Genomic DNA, 6,361 nt, shown 5'->3' on the forward strand with positions numbered 1-6,361 from the left:
TCCTTGCCCCTCACTCACTCCCCACCACTTCATCCACTCTTGGTCTTCACAGTTCACAGCAGCCACAGCCTATTCTATAATCTGTCTCCCCTGCTGAAAGTCTGTCTTGTTCACACCATACGCATCCTCTACCCCTAGAGTGCCACCTTCAAGGACTAGGAGACCTGAGTGCAGCTGACAGAAACACTCCTGTCCTTGGCCTTAGCCCCCTATACTCTTGCCAGCTAGCGGTATGTTTCCTGAGAGAACCCTTTCAGCTCAGCCTCAGTTTTTTTTTTTTTTTTTTTTTTTTTTGAGATAGAGTCTCATTATATCACCCTTGGTAGAATGCTGTAGCGTCACAGCTCACAGCAACCTCCAACCCTTGGGCTTAAGCAATTCTCTTGCCTTAGCCTCCCAAGTAGCTCAGACTACAGGCGCCCGCCACAACACCCAGCTATTTTTTTGTTGCAGTTGTCAATGTTGTTTAGCTGGCCTGGGCTGGGTTCGAACCCGCCAGCGTCAGTGCATGTGGCTGGCACTCTACCCACTGAGCTACGGGCACCACCGCAGCCTCCAGTTTTTCACCTGTACCCTGAAGGACTGGAGAAGATGCCCTAGGGCTGCCTCCCTTTTCTGCCATCAGTAGGTGCTAGGACTGTTCACAGGCTTGATGAGGAAAGTTAATAATCCTAAATGTTTCAAACATACTGCTATTAAAAGGCTGGAACTCTCTCCAGCCCCTAGATTAGGATTCGGCTGGGAACCTGGAAGGCTCCTGAACAACTTCTGGGTCCACCTGCTTGTGCTAGAGGTCAGGTACACAGGTGTGCAAAGAGCCACACCACCCTCCAGGTTGATTCTGTGGAATGGCTTGAGTTATAACAGCCCAAGAGGACAATTTAGTGCTCACTGACTGCTTGGCTCTATTCTAAACCCTTAATCCTCACCAGGACCCAAGAGGCAGAATGAATATATTCTCTGTCTTACATCTGGAATGATGGGGCCCAGAGATCCCAGCACAACAACTTCTACCTTGATTGTTCCCCAGTCCCCAGCAACTGCTGTAACAGGTGAGTCTCATGAGGGTGCCAGCGTTTTCTACATGGGTCAACTCCCATCTACAAGGAATTTTTAGTACACAAAGGGATTTTGTACCATCATCTGACTTAAGGTTCCCCACAGCACTGTGAAACCATTATTTTGTTATATTTTGAGATAAGCTTATTGAGATTCATACATGGAAGTTGAGTTGCCAGATAAAATACAGGAGGTCCAGTTGAATTTGAATGTCAGATGAAAGGATGCCTCCATTTATCTCCATGCAATATTTAGGATATACTCATTAAAAATTGCTGTTTATCTGAAAATTGAGAGTTAACCAGATATCCTGTATTTGCTGACTAGAGCAACCCTACATGGACGTGCCTCATCTCAGATCAGACAGCTAGTGTGGACTTAGGACTCCTCATCAAGTGTTCCTGCCAGATGCATAGGGCTGTGAGCATAAGGCATCCTCCCTGTAGAGCGCTGCCTCTGTTCTGCCTCTATAGCTTGCCAGGCATCCTCAGACTTTTTAAACAGGGGGCCAGTTCACTGTCCCTCAGACCGTTGGAGGGCCGGACTATAGTTTAAAAAAAAAAAAACTATGAACAAATTCCTATGCATACTGCACATATCTTATTTTGAAGTAAAAAAACAAAATGGGAACAAATACAATCACACTACCTCATGTGGTCCAGGGCCGCAGTTTGAGGACCCCTGGCCTTGGACCAGCTGAATGCCTGGCACTCTGACCTTCCCTGAAACATCCACTGCCCACATTTTTCTCTTACCTGTCAGGGCTGGAGGTGCTGAATGTCTGCACATGCCTCGTGCTCATGCTCACAAGCCACCAGGTCCTGTAAGGCGTGGGCAATGCTATAAACTGCTGAGTATGCGATGTCTACTCGACTCACTTTCTGGAAAGGGTGCTCCTGGCCTCTCAGACTTTCTTTTCCTGAGCAGAACTGCCCTCCTCCCACCACCGTGCTGTTTCCCACTGGCCATGTGCATCCAAAGGTGGCCTCCCAGAACTTCTTCAGGAACATGTCTTCTGGGGTCCTGGTGGGATGCAGGCGAGAAAAGAACTCAGGGAACCCCAGGGCCTGGCTGCGGTGCTGCAGAAGGCTGAAGGAGCCCTGTAGGACCTGGGACACACCGGGCGTGGTCAGGGCCAACCCTGTGTGCAGAGCATCCTGGCTGACCCAGACCTGGCCCGAGATGCCACGTCTCAGCAGGTGCTGCAGGATATCCTGGAAATTTGAGTTGCTCAGGAAGATCAGCACAACGGTGGCTGTGCACTTTTCCATCTTGTGGACGATAGTGTTGATCTTCTCCAGGGACTGCAGGGATGGGATGTGCAGGTGGAACTCGATGCAGACTCTGGCCTTGGCCAGCTCCCGGATCACCTGAGAGCTGCTCTGCTGCCCGAAGTCATCATCCTGTGCCAGAACGCCCACCCAGGACCATCGGAAGTGAAGCGCCAGCTGGGCCAGAGCATGGGAGAATGTGAAGTCACTGGCCAGGGTCCGAAGAAAGGATGGGACCTGGGTTTTGTCGCTGAGGCTGGCCAGGGTGGATGAGTAGCTGACCTGCATGGGACCAGAGCAGGGCAACAGGGGAGAACCAGGAGGTCAGGTAGTACATGGCTGACAGCCAGGCTGCAAAGGAGGGAGGAGGGAAGGTGGGCAGAGTGAGGGTGACCCCTCAACCAGGATGCCCTGGACAGGTCTCCCCTTTGCCCCACTTCCCCCCGAGCACCCCCAGAGCTAAAGTGGGTCAGAGCCTGATCCTGAAGGCCTCTTAGGTGCAGCTGCTGGATGGCCCAGCCCAGAGACTCCAGGGTCAGTCTGAGGCCTCCTCAAGACGCTGACTCTGCGCCCATGGGCCAGGTCGGCAGCTGACACCCTTCCCAATGACGCTGATTCTAGTTCTTGAGTGGGTAGGTCCTGACCCACGGGGAACCATCTAGATCACATTTTTCAAAATACAGACGCTCCAACCTGCTTCTCCCTCTGCCTGTTGACCGAAACTTTTTCCAGGGTCCATATTTCATCGCAAGAGCATTTACAGGTGACTTTACGGGGAAAAAGCTCCTGGGCCCCGTACCTGCCGGCCAAGCCAAGACCCCCGCGGGGCAGCCAGGTCCCCCTTTGCCCCCAGTCTCTCCTCTGTGTCCTATGTCTGTTCCTGCCTGTTCTGGACCCAGCCCTGGTCTCACGGGGACAGGGTCTCCCTCGGTGCGGGGCAGGGCGCGGAGCGGCGTGAGAGGCGACAGTTCAGCGGGCAGCGTCAGCCGCCGGGAAGAGGTAGCTCCCTACGCCCGGGACGGGGCAGCTCTTTGTGGTCCGGCCCCGGGCCGCGTGCGTGTTCGCTCTGGCCAAGTCTGAGGCAGAGGAAGCAGCGGCTCCGTGGTGGCTGAGGGGACAAAGGTCGCGCCGGCGGGGCGGGGCGGTGACGCGAGCGCTGCGCGGACTCGGGGTCCCTGGACTGCTGATTTCAGAAATGAAAACACAGGATCCCTGGCCATAGTTGAACTTCAGATAAACGACAAATAATCTTTTAGTGTAAGTACGTCTCGTGAACTATTCGGGACAAAAGTTAGGTGAAAAAAATTATTCATTGTTGGCTCGGTGCCCGTAGCACAGTGGTTAGGCCACCAGCCACATACCATGAGGCTGGAAGGTTCGAACCTGGCCAGCTAAACAATGACAACTTCAACAAAAAATAGCAGGGCGTTGTGGCGGGCGCCTGTAGTCCCAGCTACTTGGGAGGCTGAGGCAAGAGAATCGCTTAAGCCCAAGAGTTGAAGGTTGCTGTGAGCTGTGACGCCAGAGCGCTCTACCAAGGGTGATACAGTGAGACTCTGTCTCCAAAAAAAAAAAGAAGAAGCGGAAAGAAAAGGTGGACCTTTGATATGGCCGGTATTATGGGGACCTGAGGTTCAGGAAGCGACAGAGCCCTATGGTCTGGATCCAATTCCCAGCTCCAGTACCTCCCCATTAAGTGTACTGCACCCATCCTCGATTTTTCTCTCAACCTCTGCTTGTCCTCAATGTAGTGGGAATTATAGGGCTGCCAAAACAGGGTCACTGTGAGGAAGAGAATAGTGTCAGGCCCATGCAGCCTTAGCAGGGAACCTGGGCCCATAGTGGCACCGTCCTAACATTACCTACCACCATTGTTCTTATTACCATCATTATTGCTTGTGACAGGAAAAGGCTGTGTAAGACTCACCTGGGGAAATTTGTAGGACACTGCTGAGCGTGTGTCTCCAACCAGGGCAGCCCGGGGAGGGCTGAGCCCACACATGTAGTTGGGGACAGGCTCCTCAACCCCTGTGAGAAAGCCCAGGGTCTCATGGAGAGCTCCATGCACAGTCCCCCGAGTTCCGGATGGAGAAGCCCAGTGTGAGGTTGGGCAGCAGGTGGGGGTCTCTGTTGATCTCCTCAACTGCAAAGACGAAACTCTGTGCCACCCGGTATCCCCACATGGAAACTCTGAGGGAGAGAGAAGCCCACATGGACTTTTTACTGTGGTGTGGACATGGCCAGTGACGCACACACACCTAAGGGGGGTGACCACATCTGGTCCTACAGACACTGCACAATGCACTGTGCAGGGCAGCATCCACCAGAGCCTCCAAAAGGTGGGAGGCCAAGAAGGGCAGGTCCCAGGGCACCACGTTTCCGTGAGATAGGAGGACTAAGTTCTAAGATCTATCGCATGGCACCATTATTGTGGTTAATAATAACGAATGGCTATTTTACAGTCTCAAAGAGAATAGATTTCAAATGTTTGCATCATCATCAGAAGTAATAAGTATATGAGGTGATGGATGTGTTGACCAGCTTGATTTGACCATTTCATATTATATACCTGTATCAGAAATTCACACTGAACTCTCCAAATATACACACTTATTATTCATCAATTGGAAAACTAACCTGACTATATCAAGAGATGCAAGAATGTGGGGAAACAGGAAGCCCTGTGCCTTTCTGGTGGAAATGCAACATGGTGCAGTTAGTTTGTAAAACACTTTGGCTATTTTTCAATCAAGGTAAACACATTCATTCCATTAAAAAAAAAAAAAGACAAAACATCAAAAGAACTATGCCAGGAACTCTCTGTCAGGAAAGACAACTTGAGAAACCCAATACAGAAATAGGGGACGGGCGAATGGCAGAGGGGATGCTCACAGGCTGATCCCCTCAGGAAGATATTTATTCATCCACTGACACTTCAGCAAACACTCCCACCTTGTGCCTGGTGCTATTCTAAGCACCAAGGGTTAGCAGTGACCAAGAGAGACAAGAGTCCCTGCCTGACCTGTGGGGTTCCTGCAGTGCAGACAAGAAAAGGAACCTGTTTTAGATGGACGAGTACAAACAAGAAAGCAGAGAGGAGAGATGTGCAGAGGTTGGACCTGGGAGATAGGATGGAGGTCTGCAGCTGCCTCAGGCCTCAGTGCAGAGCTTTGGGCAGTGCTCTCAGCCTTTAAGGGATCTCCAACCCCTGGGAGCCACTCACCCAGAAGATGCCAGCCCAGCTGGAGGGACAGTGAAGTTGAACAGGGTGACGTTGTAGAAATGGAAGATGGAGAAGCTGCCTCCGACCACCACATCCCCAGGGCGATCAAAGCGGGGGCTCTTCCCTGGTGCCTGCCAGCCTGTTGGGCCAGAAAAGGCCACCCCAGAGAGGGCCCCCACAAGGGGAGGAAGCACAGAACACAGCCACATGCCTAGAAGAGCAGCCCTGTGGCCGTTATGCAGCAGCCCCTGTGTGGGGGTGCTCTTGAGGGATGGTGACAGGGGCTTTTACCTGGAAGCTCACCCTTGATCTGGGACCTGGGGGCCGGGACACACCTGGAGCTTGGCCTCAGCTGGGGATGGGTGGCCTCTAAATCCCAGGGCCATTAAGAAGTTGCACTTCCTTCTCTTGTGGCCAACTTGCACCCACAGCCAAGGACAATGCTGTCAAGCCTCCTCTGTAGACTTTGGAGAGGGCTCCAGAGTCCTGACTGTGTCCTCAGGGACTCTGCCAGCCCAGGGCAGCTGTGCCAGGGTCCACAGGCTGCTCTGGAGAGAGACCAGGTGGGTCCAGAGGCAGAGAGCCTCCTGAGCCCCCACCTCAGCTGGCAGTATTTGGAGATGAGACTTCCCCAGAGCCAACACCTCCTACTTTCGTGCCCCCAGGGCCAGAGCACAGGGTCCCAGGGAGGGACAAAGCCTGTTCATCCCCAAGAGGCAGCTTCAGGGCGGGTCCAGGCTGAGCTGTAGTTTCTGTGCTCAGGGTGGCTGCCAGCTGGGTCCCAGGACAGCACAGGATAGCCCTCCCC

At 52.9% G+C, this 6,361-nt stretch overlaps 1 protein-coding gene across 5 annotated transcripts in view; it reads right to left on the reverse strand.

Moving 5' to 3' along the window:
* ZNF606 (zinc finger protein 606) overlaps positions 1-3,403 on the reverse strand; it is a 42,734-nt gene extending 39,331 nt beyond the window's left edge. For all 5 annotated transcript variants that reach the window (XM_053605865.1, XM_053605862.1, XM_053605864.1 and 2 more), the window contains exons 1-2: positions 3,130-3,403; positions 1,815-2,612 (exon numbers count right to left, since the gene is read on the reverse strand). The gene's annotated coding sequence lies outside the window, so the exon portion shown is untranslated. The remainder of the gene's footprint in view (positions 1-1,814; positions 2,613-3,129) is intronic.
* Positions 3,404-6,361: the final 2,958 nt, after the last annotated feature.

Source organism: Nycticebus coucang, chromosome 10 (assembly GCF_027406575.1).
Source record: "Nycticebus coucang isolate mNycCou1 chromosome 10, mNycCou1.pri, whole genome shotgun sequence".
Taxonomy (NCBI): domain Eukaryota; kingdom Metazoa; phylum Chordata; class Mammalia; order Primates; family Lorisidae; genus Nycticebus; species Nycticebus coucang.